The sequence below is a fragment of the Castor canadensis genome, chromosome 5, assembly GCF_047511655.1.
Source record: "Castor canadensis chromosome 5, mCasCan1.hap1v2, whole genome shotgun sequence".
Lineage (NCBI taxonomy): Eukaryota > Metazoa > Chordata > Mammalia > Rodentia > Castoridae > Castor > Castor canadensis.
The window spans coordinates 122883480-122908446 of NC_133390.1; positions in this window are offsets into that span (position 1 = coordinate 122883480).

Genomic DNA, 24967 nt, shown 5'->3' on the forward strand with positions numbered 1-24967 from the left:
GAGTTCCACCAACAATCTGAACCTGGGGAGGTGCTCTTGGCCCTTGTCTGAGATTATTTTTGGCACATAAGCTACATCTCTCACATACTGCCTTACTTATGCTGGAGATCTTGAGAACATAAAAATGCTGGACCAGGGTGGTCTCAATGGATCGTCTCCTTAAATGAGTTCCTTTGTGGAACTACTTGAAAAATGTAGGGGTCAGCAATTCAGGTATGGCAATGCAGCCATTGGCAAACTTTCACTACCTGTTTGGTAGAAAATTGTCCTCCTCAGTCTTAAACCAAGCCTGTTCTTGTGGTGTGTACCGTGGGTCCCATTCAGCTAAGGGGCATGGGAATAAGGCAGCCATTAGAACAGTTGGGGCTGGTCCCCTCATGAGGGCCACTTGTTTGGCCTTTTTGCCAGATTTTTTGTTTCCCCAGGCAATTGTTGCATCTCCCTTCTGGTGCTCTTGGCATTGTATAACTGCCATCCATTTAGGAGCCCACACAGCATCTAGCAGTTTGAGGATTTCTTGCCCATATTTGATACTTTTTCTTCTCAAGTTAATGAGTCCCCTCTCTTTATATAAGGTCCCATGGATATGAATGGTTGTAAAGGCATATTTAGGGTCAGTGTAGATGTTTACTCATACTCCTGCAGCAAGCTGGAGTGCCCACATGAGGGCAACAAATTCAGACTTTTGAGCAGAAATTCCAACCGGCAGCAGGTGAGCCTCAATGACTGAGTCCAAAGTCACCTCCGAAAACCTGGCAAAGAGTGTGCTGTCCTGGACAAACCTGCTACCATCTTTGAAATATTCAACATATGGATTGCCAATAGGCTGATTGGTTAGATCTGGCCGGCTTGAGAAATCCTCATCCATAACCTCTAAACAGTCATGCTCCATGGGGCCTGAGTCAATCGGCAATAGAGTGGCCAGGTTTAGAGTCTTAACAACCTCCAGCCACATGATGGGTTTTCACTAGCATACTCTGGTATTTGACCATCTGAGAGTTAGTCAGTCAATAATTTCCCTTATACTCCATGAGTGTCAGGACAGAATGGGGGAACCTGGAAAGTGAGTTCTTACCCTAGGGTGAGTTTGTTTGCTACTGTCACCCGAGCAGCATTGGCTGCTAGGGCAAGCAGCCAAGACGGCCAGCCTTGGGAAATGGCAACAAGTTGTTTTGACAAGTAAGCCACCAGACAGTGCCAGGAGCCTAGTAACTGTGTCAGGACCCCAATAGCTGTTCCATTTTGCTCATGGACATACAGGAAAAAGGTCCTCATCACATCTGGCAGACCTAGATCAGAGACATTTATGAGTGCCTTCTTGATTTCTTTAAAGACTTTCTCTTGCTCCCTTTCCCATACTAAAGGCTCCTATTCCCCCACCTTTGTGGCTTCATAGAGGGGTTTGGCCAAGAGGGAGTAGTTAGAGATCCAGATTTGGCAGAAACCTGCAGCTCCCCAAAACTCTGTAATCTGCTGACTGGTCTTAGGGGCTGGAATGGAACAGACAGCCTGTTTCCTCAGGGCCAAACTCTCATTGTCCCTGGGACAGGTGAAAGCTGAGGTATTTGACGGTGTTTTGGAAAATCTGGGCCTTTTTCCTAGAGACTTTGTATGCTGCCTCCCATAAAAGAGAAAGGAGAAGGTGTATCCCTTCCATACAGTCCTCCTGAGTTGGTCCAGCCAGTAAGAAGTCATCTATGTACTGGAAGAATGTGCAGCCATTCTGGTTAGCTGAGAAAGCTTTTAGGTTGGATGTCAAGGCAGTTCCAAAAATAGTGAGCAAATTACTGAAAGCTTGTGGCAACTGAGTCCAGGCATTTGCCCCTTTTCCCCAGTACTGGGATATTTCCATTTGAAGGCAAAAATAGGCTGGTTTTGTGGGGCTAGGTGGATGCAAAAGAATGTGTCTTTAAGATCTAGGCAGGTAAAAAACTTTGCTTCAGCTGGACAAAAGCCTAAAAGTGTGTATGGATTTGGGGCTACAGTGTGCAAATTGACAGTGGCTGAATTTACTGCCCAGAAGTACTGAACTGTACTGAGATCCTAAGTCCCTGGTTTCTAGACTGGTAATAAGGGGATGTTCCAGGATGACTGACAAGATTGGAGGATCTCATTCTTTAAAAATCTGTCAAAATATTTTTGAATTCTGACCTGGGCCTTGTGGGGAATGAAGTACTCTTTGTGGCTGATGGGGGTGACTCCTGGCTTTAGTTCCCCACTAATGGGGGCATATTTTGGGCCAGATCTGGGAGACAGTCTTCAGCCCATACACCTGGAATCTTGAAAGGAAGCTCAGGAATTTCAAGAAGACTCCCTTCAGGGGCATAGAGCCATCATTCCTCTTCTTGTGCTATCATGAGGATTAGAGTCTTTGCCTCAGGTCTTCTCAACTTTAAGGCTGCTGTCCCATCCAAATCAAAAGTATCTATGCCCTCAATTTGCATAACAGGCCCACAGGGCAATCAGGGAGATAGAGGAATTAGTGCCTTACTTCATGACTCCCAAGATTACATTGTCTAGCCATTAAGAAGGGGCAGCAGACCCAGTCTCTTGTAGCTGAGGTAATAGTTGTATGCCTTTTGGAAAGCGGGTCCACTGTTTGGGTCACAACTGCATGTTTTGTGACTGTGTCCACCATGAGATCAACAGAATGACCCCCTAGTTTCACTTGGACCATAGACTCTGGGGGCCCAGTAGAATGGAGCCCAGTATGTCCTAGTCCCCCTCATAGCCTTCCAGACCTTCAAGAGTGACAATATTTTTCATCCCAGAGGCTGGCTCCCCTGTAGTTGGGCTAATATGCTCTTTTGACAACCTGGTCTCTGCCTCTGGTTTGGGGGGCCTTTTGGAAGTCCCTGGCCCATTGGGGACATTCATTCTTCCAGTGTCCTTCCTGATGACAGTAGGCACATTGACATTGCCCTGGTTCCTCTTTAGGGCAAGGGACTTCTGGGGACATTTGTCACCATCCTCAGGGATTGCCTTACTTATCTCTGCTTGGATTAACTCTGCTGGTGCCCATCTGACTGTCCAGCAAGGACTGCTGTAAGGAGATCTGCTTTCCTTTTCATCTTCCTGTATACCTCCCATCTAGCCTCCTTTATCTTAATTGACAATAACTTTGTGGCCACCTCCAGAAGCTGGCTAGCACTCATTCCAGTGAATAACCTCCAGTTTCTGCAATTTTTGCCTTATGACTCCATGAGCCTGGCCAACAAAAGTGGCATTACCCATCCACTGGTTTTCAGTGGCTTCTGGGTTAGAGGGGGTGTACAAATGGAAAGCCTCACACAAATACTCATAGAACTGGCTAGGGCTCTCATTTGGCCCTTGGAGGACTTCTGATGTTTTGTTCATGCCTCCCAATAATGCCTTTTGATATTGCTCAAGTTGCCAGTAATCTCAGTCATCATTATAGTCCCAGTGGGGGTCTGAGCATATGCCTGGGCATTTAGAGTACCCTCATGGGCATGATCTTCTAACCACTTTAGAGCTGCCAATGCCACACAGCAACACTCTTCAGTATTAAATAGAGTCTAAAGAAGATGTCAACAGCCTGTTCAGGTGAGTTTGTGAGTCTTGGTAATAGACTGCATCAAATCAATCAGAGCCTCAGGCTTTTCCATGAAGGAGAGGGTATGATGCTTCCAGTTGAGGAGGTCTGTGGTAGTAAAGGGCTGGTAGACAAATATCCATTCTCCTCCTTGTATTTGGCCTCCCTGCTCATAATACGAGGGGCTCTGAACTTCCCTCAGGGGCATCTGCAGGGCAGTGGGAGTCTGAGGAGAGGAAGGGTCTTCACGGAGACTGGTTAGATGCCCCCAATATAGTGGGGAATATGGATTGAGAACTGGTGGACTCAAAGTGGGCATGGGGTCCATAGGATTTGAGGAGGTCAAGGGAGTTGGATTCCCAGTGGCTTCTGGGCTAGACTTTACAAGTGTGATTGTCCCTTGAACTTCTCTGCCCAATGTCAGAGGCAGGGGTACAGAACTGAACACTAGTGGCAGAGGTGGATAAAGTGGCATGTAGGGCGGTGGTATATCCTCAGACTCCCTGGCCAGCATAGGCTCCTTTGTTTTCTCTCTATGCTTGGATGTTGTGACCTCCCTAGCTACCACAATTCTACAGGCCTCTTTAGACAAGGCCACAGCCATGTGGGCCAGCTGAGGACAGCATCCTCCCACCAATCAATATAGGGAAATTGACGTGTGTGCCCAGGATTCCCTACAATTACCCTATAAACTTCATTAGCCACAGTTTTATGTAGTGACCCTTCCTGGGGCCACCCAACACCAAGAACAGACCAATCTACTTCACAAAGGGCCTTAAGCTTGTTAGGAGTTAACTCCATAGTCTCCATTAAGTCCCTTTTTAAAGTTCTTAACCATACACTCCAAAGGAGTGTTTTTAATGATTTCCACCCATCTCTTCCCATTACCAGATGGCAAGACAGACACAGAAAGGTAGGGGTTTTGGAGTAGAGGTAAAGGGGGCCCTCTTCTCCGACACACAAGGGAGAACAATATATGCCCCTTATCAGTGACCTGGACACAGCAGCCTGGCCAAGTACTGCACCTTCACAGGGTATCACCATAGACATGCAGATTGGGACTCATACTCACTTCATAGCCAAGCTACATCTCATTCACACACATTCACATGCAGGTATCCAACATCTCCACTCTATACCCATTGCCCCAGTGTCATATTTTCACTTTCACTCAAAGTTACATGAGTGACCCCAGGAGGTGATCAAGCTCTCCTTCTGCCATTTAGGGGCAGGCCTAATATTAGAACCTGGTTTCTTACCAGTCTGATTGGCAGTACTCCCCAGCTGGTTCCTGTGCCTCACCAGGTTCAGTTGTGCATCTTGAGTCCCTCACCCCAACTTGCCAGGAAGACGAGATCCTCCTCTGGATCAAGCTGTCCATTGGCACCTGGTGGGATCTCTTCTCCTGGTGGTCCAGGGGACACACCCCAGCAACAAAGGAGGTAAAAAAGCAATGTCTCTGCAATCCCAACAGTGAGCCCCCAGAAATGTAATGGAAAACTCGAACAGAGACACGGGACACTGAGGCAAGGAAGTAACATTTTATTGTACTGGCACAGACTCAGGCTGACTTGTGTCCAAAGACTGAGCCCCCAAAACAAAAAAGTCTCACATTATATACCCTTGCAAGCAGGTTACACAGACAAAAAACCCAAGGTTTAACCCATATATGGTTATATGGAATTCTATAGGCTATTTCACCTCTTGACATTTGGATTCTTTAGGTTTTATCTGTCTGCTATGCCATCCCTTACTCCCTGCTACTCTATCAGAACACAGGCCCATCTGTTTCTTTTTTGGTCCTCTTCTATACTACAAAACTGTTCTAAAAATAATGCTTATTAATGAAAAATGGATGAAAGATCTGATTGTAGCACCTAAAGTAATAAAAACTTAGAAGAAAAAACAGACTTATATCTTCATGGCCTTAGATTAGGGAATGATTTTAGTTAAGATATCAAAAACACAAATAACAAAAAATGTATAATAGAACATCATTTCCTATCTCACTTTTCCCATTTGCTTGATGGTTCCTCCTTATTCTTCTTGAGAAATAATTTATATACAATCTTTGTCTCAGAATCTCAGGATCTGCTTTCTGACAAACTATTGTCCCCCACCATCCACCCCGCAACCTTACCCTCCAATCTAAGCCCACATCCTTTAGTCCCCAGTATGCTCTTGACTCTTTGAAGGATGACCTTATCTACTGGTAAATTAAATGTAGAATTTTTATAGATTATTTTATTGCCTCTTGATTGTCCATTTTATTTATTTATTTTTTTTTTGTTTTATTATTCATATGTGCATACAAGGCTTAGGTCATTTCTCCCCCTGCCCCCACCCCTCCCTTACCACCCACTCCACCCCCTCACTCTCCCCCCTACCCCCTCAATACCCAGCATAAACTATTTTGCCCTTATCTCTAATTTTTGGATTGTCCGTTTTATCAAATTTCATTCTAATCTTTATTCTTGCCTTCCTCTTATTAGCCTCAGGCTTAGTTTATTCTTTTTCTGGTTTTTTTATGTAAAAAGTTATTTATTTGAAAGAATTTCACATTTCTATGTAAGCATTTAGTGCTATAAAATTGCCTCTCAAGCACTGCTTTACCAGCATCCTGTAATTTAGTATATTGTGTATGCACCTCCATTCATCTTAAAATTTTGTCTAGCTTTCCTGTGATTTCTTTTTAGATGCATTAGTTATTTAGGAGTTCTGCTTAGTTTTCACATAGTTGTGAATTTCCCCAATTTCTTTTATTCAATCTAATTTTGCTCCATTGTTGTCAAAGAATATACTGTGTGTGATTTCAATTCTTTCACAATCATTGAGGTTTGCATTATGGCTCAGCATACGGTCTTTTCTGGAGAATGTTCATGCGCACTTGACAGGAAATCGTATTCTGTTCTTATTAAGCAGAGTGTCCTGTAGACATATAGTTTGTACAACATTTTTCAAATCTTCTGTTTCCTTGTTGGTATTCTGCCCAGTTGTTCTATCCATAGTGAGAGTAGATTATTGAAATTTCCAACTATTATTGGTTGGTTTATTTATAACTTTTGATTTTTTTCCTTTTTATTTGAAGGATTAATATCAATTTTAACATATGTGTTACACTATCCTGTACACGCTTTCTATATCTTGGAAATTAAAAAAACCTTCAAAATGTAAAAATGAGTATGGAGTCAGTGACTCTTTCATAAACATTTCTATCTTAACCAAATACGAGATTTAAAAAATCAACAGGAGGGGGCAGGGGCAGGGGGGAGAAATGGCCCAAACAATGTATGCACATATGAATAAATGAATTTAAAAAAAATAAAAAGCAACATGAGGATAAGTAAGGTTATTTTAACATATTTTAAAACATATGTGGCTTATAAGCCTTTTTTTAAATTAAATTGATTTAACTGATACATAAAAATTGTACATGTTAATGGTGGTATACACTGTATAATGTATAAATCACATTAAACACATCGTCTCAAACATTTATTATTTCTTTATGCTAAAAACATTCCAGACCCTTCCCTGTAGGGTTTTGAATGTACAACACATTGTTTCTATCTATAGTCACCATAGGTAACAGTGCCCCAGAACTTCTTACTCCTATGTAACTGTAACTTGGTGCATTGATTAGTGTTCCCCTTTTTTCCCTCACTCCCCATTAACTCTCCTCAGCTTCCAGTAACCAGCATCTACTCTTAACTCTATGAGATCAACTTTTTTGGATTTCACATATCAGTGAGGTCATGTGATACTTATTTTTCTGTGTCTCACTTATTTCATTTAATTATCTCTAATTCCATTTATCTTGTTGCAAATGACAAGGTTTCATTCCTTTTTTTATGGCTGAAAGTATTCCATTGTGCCTATGTACTACATTTTCTTTATCCATTCATCAATTGATGGACACACAGATTGTTTCTATTTCTTGGTCAAGATGAATATCATTGTAGTGAGCAGGGGAATGCAGATGACCCTTCAACATACTGATTTCACTTTCTTTGGCTACATGCCCAGTAGTGGAATTGCTGGCATTACATGGTAGTTTCAGTTTTAATTTTTTGAAGAAGCCTCATACTGTTTTCCATAGTGGCTGTACTAATTTACATCTCACCAATGGTGTGCAAGGGTTCCTTGTTCTCCACATCCTCTGTAGAACCTGTTAGCTAACTTTAGTCTTTATTTTTAGGTGAAATAGTATTTTTGCAATTATGTTTTCTTCTAGAAATTTTTTCTTTTTTTTTGCACTTTTATATTGATAATAGCAATTCTTACTGGGACAAGGTGATAGCACATTGTGGTCTTGATTTGCTTTGACCATATGATTAATACTATTGAACATTTTATTTTAAATCAATTTTTGTTGCTATTCAGCTTTTAGAGTTCCTTACATATTTTGAATATAACCTTTTTCTGACTATAACCTTTTTCTCAAATATAAACTTTTTCTCAAACTTTTTGCAAATATTCTTTCCCATATGTTCTCCCAAATATTTTATAGGTTGTCCCTTTACTCTATTTACTATTTTCTTTGCTGTGCAAAACCATTTTAATTTGATATAATCCCATTTGTCTCATTTTGCTTTAATTTCCTGTACTTTTGGAGACTTCTCCAAAGAATCATTTTTCCTATGTTCTCTTCTAGTAGTTTCACATTTTCAGGTCTTACATTTAAGTCTTTAATTCATTTTGAGTTGGTGTTTGTAACTGATGTTATTGTTTGTAACAATCACAAACATTATTGTTAAATTGTACATTTTCCTTCATTATCTCTAGTGTCATTTTTTTTGTTTAAATTATCTTTTATTTCACAGTATAGTCACTTCAACTTTTGTGTGGTGGCTATGTGAATGATTTATCTTTTTGTACCCTTCTATCTCCAGTGAATTATATTTTTGTGTATAAATTTGTCTCATATAGACAGCATTATACTTGGATAGTGTTTTGATTTTGGGTTTTTGGGGTTTGTTTCTTTGTTTTTTTGGGGTTTTTTGGTTTGTTTTTTTTTTTGGTAGTACTGGGGTTTGGACTCACAGAAGCCATTCTACCACTTCAGCTACTCCAGCAACCATATTTTGGGTTGGGTATTTTCAAGATAGGGTCTTGAGAACTGCATGCCCATGCTGGCTTCAACTGTGATCCTCCTAATCTCTGCCTCCTTAGTAGCTAGGATTATAGGCTGAGCCTCTGATGCTAGGCAGGTTAATATTTTTATATCCAGTCTCTCTCTGCCTTTTTATTAGGTTGTTTACCCACATGTAGCATTATTGATTTGCTTGATTTATATTTTCATTTGCTGACCCTCCATATGTCTCATTGTTTTTTTCTATTCCTTTTGCATTGAGTATTTTCTATTGTAACATTTTGATTACTATAATGATTTTTAACTTTTAAAAAGTTATTTTCTTAGTGGCTGCTCTTGAGATTAGCATACACATCTTATCACAATCTGCTTCAGATGTATATTGTCTTTCCAATAGTCAATATATTAATTTAATAATTTTTTTCATCTTTTAGAACTTTTTTAACATATAAACAAGCCAGAAGATCCTCAATTATAAAATAATGGCTTAACAAATGACAATATAAAAATGGTTTTAAAATTGACTCATTGTTTTATGACTGTATAAATTTCAAAAGAAACTAAGTTTCTTAAACATATTTAATCATAAAGTTTCTAGACGATAGGTTAAATAATTTAAAAATGGGTGAATGAGAGTAGAAAGGAAGACTAAGGGAATATAATAGAGAGGGTGAACTTGCTCAAAGTATACTAAATATATCAATGAAATCTTTACAATGCAACTCCCATGAACTATTAATGATGATTTTTTTTTTGAAAAAGGGGAAAAATGGGTGACCAGGAACATGACCTTTAATTCATTTCCAAACTGGTGCCTCATTCTACAAGTAATATCTTAGATGCCCTCTTTTGATAATACATTGATAATTTTCTAGATACACAAACTGCTTCTCCCTCTAAATAGCCTTTATTCCACTGAGATTCAGAAATGTCATTCCCATATCATTGCATTCCCTCTTCCCCTTTTTTCTATTATTATGTAGATATATAATTATATTACATACATATTACATCTATATGTTTCAAACCTAACAACACATTATTATAATCATTGCTTCATATAATTTTATGTGTATTAAAGGAACTGAAGAAAGAAAGGAGAACAAGTATATATTTATTTTTTAAAGTTTGTTATGCAAACTTTAAAAATATTTCTTGTTCTTTTCATTTGTTTCTGTGGATTCAAGCTACCCTCTGGTGTCATTTTCTAACTCCAATATTGCTTTACCACCATTCACCTACTTTGTAATATTATTGTCAAATATATTCCTTTATGTTGTAAGTCCAACAGTATCATTATACATGTACATATGATTTTATATATTTATATATAATTTCATTAAATTAAATTACTATTTAAATCACTGGAGAAATTAAAAGAAAGGAAATATGCATGTATAATCTTTTTAAAATTATCTTTATTGATGCTTATTTTTAGATGGATTTATGTCACTGCCTGGAATTACTTGCTTTTAGCCTGAAAACTTCCCTTTAGCATTTCCTATTATAGCATATGTCAGCTAGCAATAAATTTTGTCCTTTTTGTTTATCTGGTAATATCTCTTTTATTTCAGCTCCATTTTTGAAAGGTAGTTTTCCTTAATATAAAATTCTTGGCTTCCCCTTTTTTTCTCAGAACCTTTAACATATCACCTTACTGCCTTCTGACACCCATAATTTCTGATGAGGACTCAGCTGTCTATTTTATTTCATGTTCCATTGCATGTGACCAGTTGTTTTCTTCTCTATATTTTCATGATTTGCTCTTTGCCTTCACTTTTCAGTATTTTCACTATAATGTGTCATAAATTTCTTTGTATTATTTAGAATTTATGGAGCTTCTTGGATATGTACATTAATATTTTCAACAAATCTGAGAAGGTTCTAAACAATATTTCTTCATCAAAAATTTTTGGCTATTTTCTCTTTTTCTAGTCTTTCTTTTATGATATCTTACTAATATCCCACAATTTTCTGAGGCTTTGTTCATTTTCCTTCAGTTATTTTTTTATTCTTCAGATTTAATAATCTTTAGTAGCCTATCTTCGAGCTCACTGATTCTTTTTTTCTGATTGACTACTCCCTTCCACTCCAGGGCTTGTTTGTGTTGTTTGCACATTTAACTTCTTTGTGACCTGTGTGCCCTATTTTAGTGAGGTTTCCTCTGCAATGTGTAACCATTGTTGTCACTGCTCAAGGGTGAAGTCTTAGACATGTGCACAGTCAACCTGGGATGACTGGTTTAGGCAGTGCGTTCTTGAATGTCCTTTTCCCTGATATTTCCGTTGCCTTTGGAATCATATCCAGATGTTTTGTCAGTAAAGGATTGCCAAGCAGATTTTACTACTTATAGGCTGGGTTTAAGACTCAGGCCAGTTAGTTGCCATGATTTTTAGTTTGTCCAATCTGTAAGACATGACTAGCAATTCCTATGCTGCTGGACTGTGCTAATCAAATTAAAACATGAAAGTAAAAAAATGGCTAGCACAGAGTCCTTGGATCAAAGATCATAGTTCATATTAGTTCCTCTCATCCAACTGCTCCCAAAATATACAAGGTTAATACAATAACAAGACTTCATAGTGCTGAATTCCCAATATTATAGAAATAACCATTTTCTTTCCAAATCTTGTTCTGCCATCTGCTTTATTGGCTGATGACAAAAATCAATTAGAATTAAATTCCTCATTTCTGCTTCCCAGATTCATTGAGTATCAGGAAAATTCCAGGATGCATTTTGTTCAACATTCACACATAACAGGTTGGCAGTCAAGTTCATCTGCAAAAAAAAAAAACAAACAGCTTCACTATTACATTTACAACCATGTTCTTCCCCCATGCACTACCAAAATCAGATCTCTCCCTAAGAGGAAAAAAGTGATGCCAATTATTCACTGAAAAGTTATTAATTATATTCCAAATCAAAAAAGGCACTGAAGGTAAGGAAATTAGAAAAAGTAAATATTTCTCTATTGTTATGAAGTTTATAATCCAACAGAAATGGAGAAGTGAGTTATCTTGGAAGTACAAAGTTGAATTGCTTATGAAAGTGAACTTTTTCTCAAGAATAGAAATCAAATGGTGTTTCTATGGAGGTAGCTTTATAGTTCTGAATAAATTTATTTGACAAATGGTCTCTAGTATTTGAATGAAAGAGCATAATTTTTGCTTCAGTTGAACTCTTAAATTACCTGATTCACATATTATCTCCCTTTGAGAGATTTTGGGTTTGTGGGGGAAACAGGCAAATAACATGAAAAGTACACAGCAGTGCCCCTGAAATAAAATGGTATGCTCCATAATGGAACTGAGTGTTTGTATTACTGTTTACTAAAGTGTAGAAAGGCATTTGAGAAATGAAAATAAACCCTGCTGAATGCTTATGTCATATGGAATATCATTATCATCAAACGTGACTCCTGGGCCAAAAGGAAATAAGAATCATTTAGATTTGCATTTGTTGGATACCTTCATTTGTTCAGCACTCTGGGGGTTTTAGGAAAGGACTAGTAAAAAGGACAAAGAAGGGCAGAGACCTCAACCAAGTCAAATTGTGCTTTATTAACAGGAAAGAAAGGTGTCTGGCAATCTACAGGGGTGAGAGTGCGAGAGCACACTGTGCGGGTGTAGGCTGCATTTTAAAAACCAAGGCAGAGGAAGGAACAAAGACAGAAGGATTGGGGAGAGCAGAGTGTTTCAAGTCTTGTGATTTATGACCTGCACAAGGAATTTCAGTAGCAGGTCAGAAGATAGAGTTTCCTACATTTTCAGACCTTAAAGGAATATATAAAAGGAAAGCAAGGAAAGGGAGCACGTGTTCCCATCTAATTATTTCCTGCTGAGAAGGGCAGCATGGTGGGTCTAGAGTGAGTAGCTTGTAATAGCAGTAGGGTCCTGAACTGGTCTTGTGTTGTGGTATTTTCTTGAAGAAAACAATCAGCAAAGAGGTGTAGGTTTGCTTATCTTAAGTGTTAGCTGAAGTGGAAAGTTCTTGCATCAGCAAAGGTGAACACAGGAGAAACTGGAATTTTATTTTTGTACGTGTTGCGATATAAACTTAGAGAAAGCATTTATTATGTGAGGCCCAGATAGGAGTAAGAGGAGGAGCATAAAAAGGGGGCTAGGGAAAAGTACCAGGAAAGTCACTAAGGGATACCACTGCTGAGCAGCCAAAAAAGATAAGTTGTGGTTAGGTCACTGTCTGCTCAATTGTCCTTGGCACCCATCTGGAGTTAAAGGTTAACAACTGTCCCTTTGTCAGTCTTTCAGGTTGGATGGGAAGCTTCTAGTAAGCTACCTGCAAGGAGGGAGAGGGTTTGGCCCTAACATGGCTGTCCTCACTGTTGACCCCGACATTCCTGCCTTTTGATTGATAGATAGATAGATAAGAAAAAGGACAATGAAATTTCATTAGCTAGTTTTTGCTGAGGCGGGGTGTTGAGATTTCTTAAGGAGAGGGGTAATCAGCAGGGTCTTTTTGCTATAGCAGGCCTGTTGGAGGAACAGGATTGAGTTGATCAGGGTAATGTCCTGGATGAAAGCCTGGACCCTCTAGCCCAGCAAGACCACTGTCCCCAGCTGTCCATTGTTTGTTGTCAGTGGTTAGCAGCACATTTTGAGGTCTCTTAGGTATTACAAACAATCCCAGACTAGTTGAAATAAAAGCAGCATTTTTCTAGTAGAAGTGGCATAGTTTTGAGTCGTAATCTGCATAAGGGAATGTAGGCTTTGGGAGATAAGGTGAAATATGTAGTCAAATACGCATGGCCAGTGGTTATCAGCATGAGAAAGAAAACCAAGGGATCTTGGGGTACAGACATTGGCTACAGTCCTAGGTAGACAAAAGAACTTGGGGCAGGGGACAAAGGCATGCACAGTAAACAGTCCCAACCACAGGCAAGAATGGGTTGGTCACTGTTTTAGTTCTGGTTCCGGGAGAAGTTCAGAGTTGTTATCTGGAGGGTGTTTTACTTAAATAGAAGGCCTTGGCCTAAAATATGTATTTGTCTTCTATCAGAGGTGCCTGTAAGGGCTTGGATGCTTAGTAGGCTTGTAAGATCACTTCTTTAAAAACTCTCAGTTTCAATAACTTTTGTGAGGTGTGGTACAGGTGAGTCCATCTGGATTGTGACATTGTTCCCCTCTTGTCTCCAAACTGTTTCTGAAGAGTCTCTTCTGAAGATTTTGTCAATTAACCATTTTGGTTAATGAGAGTTTCTCAGTGCAGGAAAGCTTTTCCTGGATGTTTTTGGCATTGGAGGGAAAGCTTTGGGCAGGTCAGGTGGGAATCAGTGCCAATTAAGACACACTTGGCCAAATTATGAGCAAGAGAAGAGGTTTAGAAGAAGTGGTATCCAGTTTTAGTTCTGCCTGGGATATAGATGATATCCTGACAACTTAAAAATATTGCAGAATGTTAATAAACAATTAAAGGTTTTGAAAAAAAACCCAACACAAGTAAATATCTACAATGCTGACTCAATTGAAAAATAGGTTGGGTAATTATAAGTGCTCTGAAGAAGGATCCAGACTGAGAATGAAAAGACTTAAAATAACCATGGTTAAAATACTGAAAAGTAGTTTGGGAATTGCCAGAACATTTAGTCATTTTTAATGTAGACTGCATTTTTAGGAAAATAATTACGACTGACAGCATTAAACTAGTAGCATTAAATGCTCCTTTGTTATTCCAAATAACAGTTTTCTGCAGATGTTACTCAGAGCAAAATAATATTAAGATAGCCTTGTTATTTTATGGACATAGAGAATTAGATTTCAGTTTGACATGACCCTAAAAAATCTTTTAGGCAACTCTTAGATTATAGTCAACTTTATTACACACCGATGTTGCGGGAGTTTGCTAGCTGAGATACAGGACTCTTGAGGCAATTAGAAGGAAACAACATTTTATTGTACCAGCACAGACTCAGTGAACTCATGTCCAAAGGCTGAGCCCCGAGAACAAAGGGGTCTCACCTTATATACCCTTCAAGCAGGTTACGCAAGCAAAAAGCAAGGTCTAATCCATATATGACTGTATTTAATTTTATTGGCTACTTTGCCCTAGTGCTATGTGACTTTCCCTCCCTGGTGCTACATTACCTTCCTCATGTTCAGATTTCTTAGGTTTTATCTCTCTGCTATGCCATCTCTACCTCCCTGTTACTTTTTTAGGACTCAGGCCTAGACTGTTTTCTTCTGATCCTCCTCCCTGCTACATTATTCCTCCCTTTGATGCTCAGACCCACTTAGGGTCAAAGAGCATCATCTTAATTTGGGGGTTTGTATTTTTATAACATCATTACATGTAAGGTCATTTGTCACCTTTTTCTCAAGCCCAATGGTCTCCCATGTTGGTCCCCCCCACAAACAGCATGAAGTGACATTTAGTGTCTGGGCTATAGACTCAGCCAGTGAGAGGAACTCTCATGGGTAACGGTTACTAATTTGAGGTGTATCAGATTCTCAGGGCCAAGACCCTTTTTATCTATTTTTATATTAATTACTTCTTCCCACATTTAATCAGATGGCTTAAGTACGTGAAATTTACAGAGATACAGGTGCCACAAGTATAGTTAGGGGCAGCTTTCTGCTTGTGGAGGAGGGCTGCATATTTTGTCCTTTGTTAAACCAGATCAGTAACAATAAATAGTAATTATGCATCCTGCTCAAAAGAGATAGAAGAGAGCAAATAAAAACCTTTCACTGTGAGACCAGTCAGCAGGGCAGTTTCTGCCAAGCCTATGGTGAAGACTAGCATGAGAACTACAGCATCAGATACAGACAAGGGGTGACCATGCATTACAGTGAGATAACTGGGGTGAAAAACACCCATTTGTCCTGTTGGAGAGTTGACTTCTCAAGCTTCTGCCATGCATAGACTAGTCAGCTTCCATTGGTGACTAGTGCAGGGCTGTTGTTAAGTTGTTCTTGGCCCCCTGTTGTTTCCTGGGAAGTAGAGTCCTGTCAGGGGAGGGTACTCAGGTTTCCAAGGGTGATCCTGTATGGTGAAGCTGGATCAGGGATGCACGCCCACTTGAGAGAGGGTGGCTTGACCCTACTGTGGTGGATCCAAAGAGCAATCACTGCTACTTTAACTATGGTGGGAGTCGACAAGATAACAACAAAAGGACCCTTCCAATGGGGTTTTAATGGTTGGATATTTTTATTTATTTATTTTTTTACCCAGTGTCTTTTTTTTAACTGAGTAGAATTATTATGGCAACAATAGACTGTCAGTGTATATGTCCAAGAAAACTCATTGTTTAAAAAAAGTTAAAACCACCATATTTAAATATCAAAGAACAAGTTTAGAGCCAGTAAAAATAGTTATTTTGTCTCTATTTAAGTAAAAGACCCTGTAGAAAAATATGAGTTTGTGTCTGGAAGGGCTTTAATGCCAGATAGCCACACACATATAAGAACCATTTCTTTAATCCTCTCGGCCTTGGTTATTTTTGACAGGTCTGGCACCAGTGACTCCATTTGAACTTTGATGCCTTTCCCTCCTTTGTCTTCAAACTGCTTGTCTCTGAGTAGTCTCTTCTGAAGATCTGTCTTCCATCCAAGTACTAAGCAGGCCTGACCCTGCTTAGCTTTTGAGACCAGACGAGATTGGGCACTTTCAGGGTGATATGGCTTTAGACTGAAGATCTTTCTTGATTTGCTTTTTCCTGGATTTTGTTTGTTTGTTTGGTCTTGGTCCCACCTCAGGAGGGAATAACAAGCAGATCGGGTGGGAGTCAGTGCCAACTGGACCCTTTTGGCCAAATTTAAGCAACAAAGAGGCTTAGAAGGAGTGGCTCTTAGGCAGCGAGCGGGCTTCTAGACAAAGACAATAAAATATAACAAAAGCAGATGTCTAAAAAGCTAACCTGGCTGACACACAAGCAGTTATTAGAGTTATTTTTTATGGACTTGATTGTAAATGTCCCAGAAGGATCAGAACTCTAATGACAAAAACTTAAGAGTCATGGTTAAAATTTTGATGAGAATTTAGCAACTAACAGAACCAACATTTTTTTACTGTGTTTATCTAAATTTTGTATTTTAGAAGGCTTGATATACTTGAAAAGCATAAATCTATTTAATATACAGGTACCAGCAACATCATCACAGCTCTACAGAGGTTATATATATATATTAGTTTAGTTGGGAGGGAACAGTGTCAGTGACCCCAAATATCCAGTCACAGACACATACAGGGTACTAACTGTATTGGAATCACCCAAGACAACAGTTGTTTAACCATGAGGTCATCTAGAAAGTTTTATATAAACTGTTAGAAAATAAGAGGTATGGAAGAGGCAGAGAGAGGGCTCAAACACCAGTACAGGGTTTACTGTTTAGGCAGGAGCTCTGTGGAGGGGGATCCCAGAAAAAGAGCTAGAGTCCATTGCCATGCATAGGCTTGGGCTAGATATAGGGGACTAGTGGAAAAGTATCAGGAAGGTCACTAAGGGATATTGTTGCTGGAAAACCAAGAAAGATAAGTTGTAGTTAGGTCACTGTCTGCCCAACTGTCCTTGTCATCTATCCAGAGAGATAAAGGTAAGCCATGTGCAAGAGGGAGGGGGTCTAGTCCTAAGTAACCCCAACATAAACCAACTCCTAAATGAACATGACTCAGTTACCTTAGTAGTTAAAACCCTGACAAAAATCACCAGAGAACACAGGAAAATAGTTATGGGGACTAAGTATGGAGTTAGGAAACAGTGGCCAAGAATCATGGCTCAGATGTTGATAAGGGATCACATCCCAGATTGTTGACACTAACACATGGCTCATGACATACAGCAGTATTCCATCAACCTGCAGTCAATGGAGCCCACCTAAAATAACAGGCCCAATCTAGACATCCATCATGTGGAAGGAGTAGAATTAACACCGTCACTCTGTTGTGTCCAATAAAAACTGGAGATCTTGACTTCCAGTGTAGTGTTTTTCTTTTTTTTTAATCCTATCTGGAGGGTGCACTTTGGCTTTGCATAAATAAATTTGTTTTAACTCTCACATCAGTGCAGCAGTATTTCCTGTGCTCAGCTGCCTCTCATTTTCCTGTGTTGTAAGAAATTCTTGTTGTCTTGTCAAATTTGTGGATTAACCTGTTGCAACAAAAATTCCCTGAAAGTTATTTTGACAAAACAAAAACCATTTTAAGATAATTTTTTTGGAAATATTATCAAGAACAATACAATATTTTAAAGATAGCCTTGTTATGAGCTTAGAGGATTAAGTTTTTAGTTTAACATCAGTACATTAAATTTTGACCTTATAAAACATTTAATGCAATGCTTAGATTTTAGTCAACTTAATCACTTACATAAGCATCTATAAGCTCCATCTTTTTTTTTATTTCTTTTATTCATATGTACATACAATGTTTGGGTCATTTCACCCCCCTTCCCTCCACCCTGTCCTTTCCCCCACCCCTTCCTCTCCCCTCCTACTCCCTCACTACCAGGCAGAAACTATTTTGCCCTTATCTCTAATTTTGTTGAAGAGAGAGTATAAGCAATAATAGGAAGGACCAAGGGTTTTTGTTAGTTGAGATAAGGATGGGGAGTTGACTCGCATTGCTTTCCTGTACATATGTATTACATTTTAAATTAATTCTTCCTGAACTAACCTTTTCTCTAGTTCCTGGTCCCTTCTCCTATTGGCCTCTGTCACTTTAAAGTTTCTGCATTAGTTCCTTTGCATTGAGGACATCAAATGCTATCCTGGCTTTTTTATGGGGGGGAGGTTTCTTGCCTATCCTCATACCTCCACTGTATGCTCTTGCCTCATCATGTGATCAAAGTCCAATCCCCTTGTTGTGTTTGCCCTTGATCTAAAGTCCACATATGAGGGAGAACATACAATTTTTGGTCTTCTGGGCCTGGCTAACCTTGCTCAGGATGATGTTCTCCAGTTCCATCCATTGACCTGCAAATGATAAGATTTCATTCTTCCTCATACCTGAGTAGTATTCCATTGTGTATAAATACCACATTTTCTTAATCCATTCATCAATAGTGGGGCATCTTGGTTGTTTCCATAACTTGGCTATTGTGAACAGTGCTGCAGTAAACATGAGTGTGCAGTTGCCTTTGGAGTAACCTATGTCACATTCCTTTGGGTATATCCACAAGAGTGTTATTGCTGGATCATATGGCAGATCTATGTTTAGATTTTTAAGAAGCCTCCAAATTTTTTTCCAGAGTGGTTGTACTAGTTTGCATTCCCACCATCAGTGTAAGAGGGTTCCTTTTTCCCCACATCCTCACAACACCTGTTTTTGGTGGTGTTGCTAATGATGGCTATTCTAACAGGGGTGAGGTGGAATCTTAGAGAAGTTTTGATTTGCATTTCCTTTATTGCTAGAGATGGTGAGCATTTTTTCATGTGTTTTTTGACCATTTGAATTTCTTCTTTTGAGAAAGTTCTGTTTATTTCACTTGCCCAATTCTTTATTGGTTCATTAATTTTAGGAGAGTTTAGTTTTTTGAGTTCCCTATATACTCTGGTTATCAGTCCTTTGTCTGATATGTAGCTGGCAAATATTTTCTCCCATTCTGTGGGTGGTCTCTTCAGTTTAGAGACCATTTCTTTTGTTGAGCAGAAGCTTTTTAGTTTTTATGAAGTCCCATTTGTCTATGCGATCTCTTAGTTGCTGAGCTGCTGGAGTTCCATTGAGAAAGTCCTTGCCTATACTTATTAGTTCCAGAGTATTTCCTACTCTTTCCTGTACCAACTTCAGAGTTTGGGGTCTGATATTAAGGTCCTTGATCCACTTTGAATTAACACTGGTATAAGGTGATAGACATGGATCTAGTTTCAGTTTTTTGCAGACTGCTAACCAGTTTTCCCAGCAGTTTTTGTTGAAGAGGCTGTCTTTTCTCCATTGTATATTTTTAGCACCTTTGTCAAAGATAAGATGGTTATAGTTATGTGGATTCATATCTGGCTCCTCTATTCTGTTCCACTGGTCTTCATGTCTGTTTTTGTGCCAGTACCATGCTGTTTTTATTGATATTGCTTTGTGATATAGTTTGAAGATGGGTATTGTGATACCTCCAGCATTGTTCTTTTTGCTGAGCATTGCCTTGGCTATTTGTGATCTCTTGAGTTTCCAAATAAATTTAACAGTAGACTTTTCAATCTCTTTAATGAATGTCATTGGAATTTTGATAGGAATTGCATTAAACATGTAGATTACTTTTGGGAATATAGACATTTTTACTATGTTGATTCTACCAATCCATGAGCATGGGAGATCTCTCCACTTTCTGTACTCTTCCTCAATCTCTTTCTTCAGGAGTTTATAGTTTTCCTTGTGGAGGTCATTCACATCCTTTGTTAAGTTTACTCCTAGGTATTTGATTTTTTTTTTTGAGGCTGTAGTAAATGGATTGTTTTCATATACTCTTTCTCAGTTTGTCCTTTATTAGTATATAGAAATGCTAATGATTTTTCTATGTTGATTTTATATCCTGCTACCTTGCTATAGCTGTTGATGGTGTCTAGAAGCTTTTGAGTATTTGGGTCCTTAAGGTATAGGACCATATCATCTGCAAGTAGGGATATTTTGACAGTTTCTTTACCTATTTGTATTCTTTTTATTCCCTCTTCTTGCCTAATTGCTCTGGCTAGGAATTCCAGTACTATGTTGAATAGGAGTGGGGATAGTGGGCATCCTTGTCTCATTCCTGATTTTAGAGGGAATGGTTTCAGTTTTTCACTGTTAAGTATAATGCTGGCTATAGGTTTGTCATATATAGCTTTTATAAAGTTGAGGTACTTTTCTTCTATTCCTACTTTCTTAGGGCTTTTATCATGAAATGGTGTTGAATCTTATCTAAGGCTTTTTCTGCATCTATTGAGATGATCAAGTGGTTTTTATCTTGCTTCTGTTAATGTGGTTAATTATATTTATTGATTTTCATGTGTTGAACCACCCCTGCATTCCTGGGATGAAGCCTACTTGTTCTTGGTGAATGATCTTTTTGATGTGTTGTTGAATTTGGTTTGCCATTATTTTATTGAGGATTTTTGCATCAATGTTCATTAAGGAGATTGGCCTATAGTCCTCATTTTTGGAGGTATCTTTACCTTGTTTTGGGATAAGTGTAATACTGGCTTCATAAAATGTGTTAGGCAGTTTTCCTTCCCTTTCTATTTCATGGAACAGTTTAAGAAGGGTTGGTATTAGTTCTTCTTTAAAGGTCTGATAGAATTCAGCAGAGAATCCATCAGGTCTTGGACTTTTTTTTGGGGGGGAGAACTCTTGATTGCTGCTTCAATTTCATTTGTGTTATAGATCTATTCAGGTGATTAATATCCTCTTGGTTCAGTTTTGGATGATCATAAGTATCTCGAAATCTGTCCATTTCTTCAAGATTTTCGAATTTATTGGAATATAGGTTTTCAAAGTAGTCTTTGATGATTTCCTGGGCTTCCATGGTATTTCTTGTTATCTCCGCTTTTGCATTCCTGATTTTACTAATTTGGGTTCTTTCTCTCTTCATTTTAGTCAGGTTTACCAGGGGTCTATCGATCTTGTTTATTTTTTCAAGAACGAACTTTTTGTTTCATTTTTTCTTTGTATGGTTTTTTTGGCTTCTATTTCATTGATTTCAGCTCTTATTTCTATCATTTCTCTCTAAATCGATGTTACTCTCTACTTTCTTCTTTTTTCTTTTCTTGTAGTTTGGTACTGCCTGGCCTTTCATGGTTATGTTGGGTTTCACTTTCTGCATGCAGAATCCCTTGAAGAATCTTTTGCAGTGGTGGCTTTGTAGTCATATATTGTTTTAGTTTCTGCTTATCATGGAAGACTTTTATTGCTCCATCTGTTTTGAATGAGTTTTGCTGGGTAGAGTATCCTAGGGTTGAAGTTATTTTCATTCAGTGCTCTTCTTGTTTCTAATGTTTCTGTTGAGAAGTCTGCTGTGATTTTGATGGGTTTACCTTTGTATGTTATTTGTTTTTTCTCTCTTACAGCCTTCAATACTCTTTCTCTATTCTTTGTACTTGTTGTTTTTATAATCATATGTCATTGGGTAGTTCTATTTTGGTCAGGTCTGTTTGGTATTCAGGAGGCTTCACATACCTGTATGGGCATAGTTTTCTCTAGCTTTGGGAAATTTTCTGTTATTATTTTCTTGACTATATTACACATTCCTTTTGCTCACATTTTTTTTCCTTCTTTAATACCCATGCTTCTCAGGTGTGGTCTTTTGATGGAGTCAGTAAGTTCTTGCATTTTCTTTTCATGGGTCTTGAGTTGTTTAACTAATAGTTCTTCAGTTTTTCCTTTAATTACCCTTTCATCTTTGAGTTCTGAAATTCTGTCTTCTGCTTGTTCAAGTCTGCTGGATTGGCCTTCCATTTGTTTTGCATTTCTGTTTTGTTCTTTTTTCTGAGGTTTTCCATATCCTGATCATTTCCTCTTTAATATTGTCCATTTTCATCCTGAGTTCATTTATTTCTTTATTTATTGTGTTCTTTGTTTCACTTAGGTGTTTATACAGTGCTTCTATAGTTTCTTTTATTTGTTCTTGTGCTTTCTCAAATTCTCTATTTTTGTTGTCATGGAATTTCTTGAATGTCTCCTGCACATTTTGGTTGACCATATCCAATATCATCTCTATAAAATTCTCATTGATTACTTGCAGAATTTCTTCTCTCAGGTTTTGCTTGTGGTCTTCATTGGGTTCTTTGGCATAGTTTATCTTCATTTTCTTGGAGTCTGGATCTGGGCATCTTTTTTCTTCATTTCCCTTTGGTTCCTGTACTAATTTATTATTGGGGGGAAATGGTTTCCCTCCCTTTTCCATCTTCCCATCATTGCCCTTGCTACTGTTATTGTCCCTGTACTGTGTGTAATTCAGTATTGTCTAGCTTTTAATAGTAACAATGATGATATCTAGAATGGAAGGGTGAAAGGAGAGGGAAAGCAAAGAAGGTAAAGAAAAAGGGAAAAAAACAAAACAAAGCAAAACAAAAAACACAGTCAAATAAATAAACAGGGAGAGATCATGTACTAATCAGCAGTTAGCTGGTGGTCTCCCAAGCAGGGTAGGAGCTGGCATCTGGCAGAGTGAGAGCCCTCTTGGTTTCTCTGTTTAAAGTGGCAGGGGGGTGCTATGCATGGGTTAGTGGTGTGGAAGTGTCAGAGTTTTGCCTCTTCTTGGTGGTTTTTCCTGCCAGGTGTATCTCCAGCATCTCTCAAGAGTTTACTTTAGGAAGCACACTTGTGCTTCCTCCCTCTAGTCGCCATCTTGGAATCCTCAAGCTCCATCTTTTTATGACAACCTACTCTGTACCTTTATAACAACTTATTTTGTATCCCTTGGGGGAACGTATGGTTATCCCTTTTTTTATCCAAAAGTATTTTTTTATTCTCTTATTTTTTAAGATCATATCTTTAATATCATGTTGCTTTTTGAAATTAACTTATAAAACCTTTTAACTTAGAACCTTATATGTATGTAAAAAAAACTAAGTTTTTAAAAAATAACTAATCAATATACTTGTGGCCCCTAGTTAATTTTTACATGTTCTTGAGCTCTTAAATCTATGTGCACTTAAACTAACATTTATGACATGCCTAATTTAAAACTTTTTTACATATGCATATATTTAAACATCTTAGGATGATTCTTATTATAGAGTTAATGTAAAAATAAAATAAAATAAAAAGCTCTGTTCTCTTCTTTCCCCCCACCTCGTCTGCTGCTACTTTTAAGCAAAACCAGTTTTTCAAAGGTTATGTTAATCAGGTCTAACTAAATTATAGGCATTATTATATGGACAGTAATCTTAATCCATTTCATTTCATCAGAAGTAATTTACATTCAATTCTTTTATAATTAGATCTATTAACAGATGATATCTTTATAAGTTACTTAGTGTATAAAAACAGTTTAAAATTGCCTTTCTGTATGGGTCTATATAATAAAATAAGGCTAATTGAATTTTTTTATTTAAATTTTATTTTAAAATTCTTGTAAAATTATTTTAAAATGCAAGTTACAAAGTAAATAAGTAGAAAAGATATAGATAGATATTAAGTGTATTTAAAAAATTTTTAGGAGCAGATTGAGATGTGTCCCATTCTGTTCTTTTAGGATTCATTTTGGGCACCTTAACAGCTGAAGCAAGGGTCAATTTTAAGAAAGTGTTTTGAGTCAGTCTCAGTCTCTAATAAGTTTTTTGTCTCTAATAAGTTGATCATACAATAGCCATACACAAAATTTATGTAATGAAACATGAAACAGTTACATTAATTTTGAGTGCACTGTTAGATATTGAAGCCTTTAGATTTACCTCTAGAGGGTGTTTTTAATAATTTTTAATAATAGTTTACCTTGGTATAGTGTTGGCATCCCATATCCTTGTCAGGACTAAGGATACAGGGTGGACGAGGAGATGTACAAGTTCATCCTCTTATTTTATATTAAAAAATTTGTTTTTAAGTTAGAATTTGTATGACAGACTGGGAAAAGTGCAGAGGGTAAGGTAAAAAGGATCACATCTCCATTGAAACTGGTAATATTAAGCATGGAAGAGGTAGAATGAATTGGCCCCTCAAGAGTTAAAATTTAGGTAAGGGTGGGAGAGATAGAGCATTGAAAAGGGAGGGAGAGGCAGCAGGGAAGAGTGGGGAAAGACTCCAGCTCCATTTAGGGCACAAGAGTGAACCTGGGAAGAGCTGTTTTTGTTTATCACTTTTTAGGTTGTGATGATGGAGAGGTGGAGTCAAACCTATATGCAGCAGCAGTTTGAGCAAAGGAAGGGGTTCATCTGTAGGGTCATGTGTGTCTATATCAAGGAAGGGAGTAGTAGAGGGGGTTGGAATAGAGGAACCCTGGGTGGGAAGAGATGTCTTTTGGAGGTGAGAGGTATCGGTGGACAGGTGAAGGTCTGAGAGGAGGAGTTGATAAGCACAGCAGGAGGAACAAAGGAAGGGTCTCAAAAACAGCAGAAAAAAAAGCCTAAACGTAGGAGACTTCTAACCATTTGCCAACCCATTAGAGGAAGTTGTCCAAATCTTGGAGATTTGGCATATTCAGGCCAGCTGTGGCCAAATTTGGACCCAGAGGCAAATGAGTTTTTTGGATTTAACGTGGGGGGTTAAAAATCCAGGGTTTTGAGATTTTTTAGGAGACAGAGGTCAGAGGGCTGTCAGTCAGAATGGATTGTTGAGATCCCATGGTGGTGAGTAGGGAGGCAGAAGGAGGCAGAGACTCAGAGCCAAGGCGTCCCTCGGCCATGAGTCAAAGCCAGAAGGAGGCTGTGGATCAGTTCCAAGGCATCCCCTTGGACTGATTCTAGCC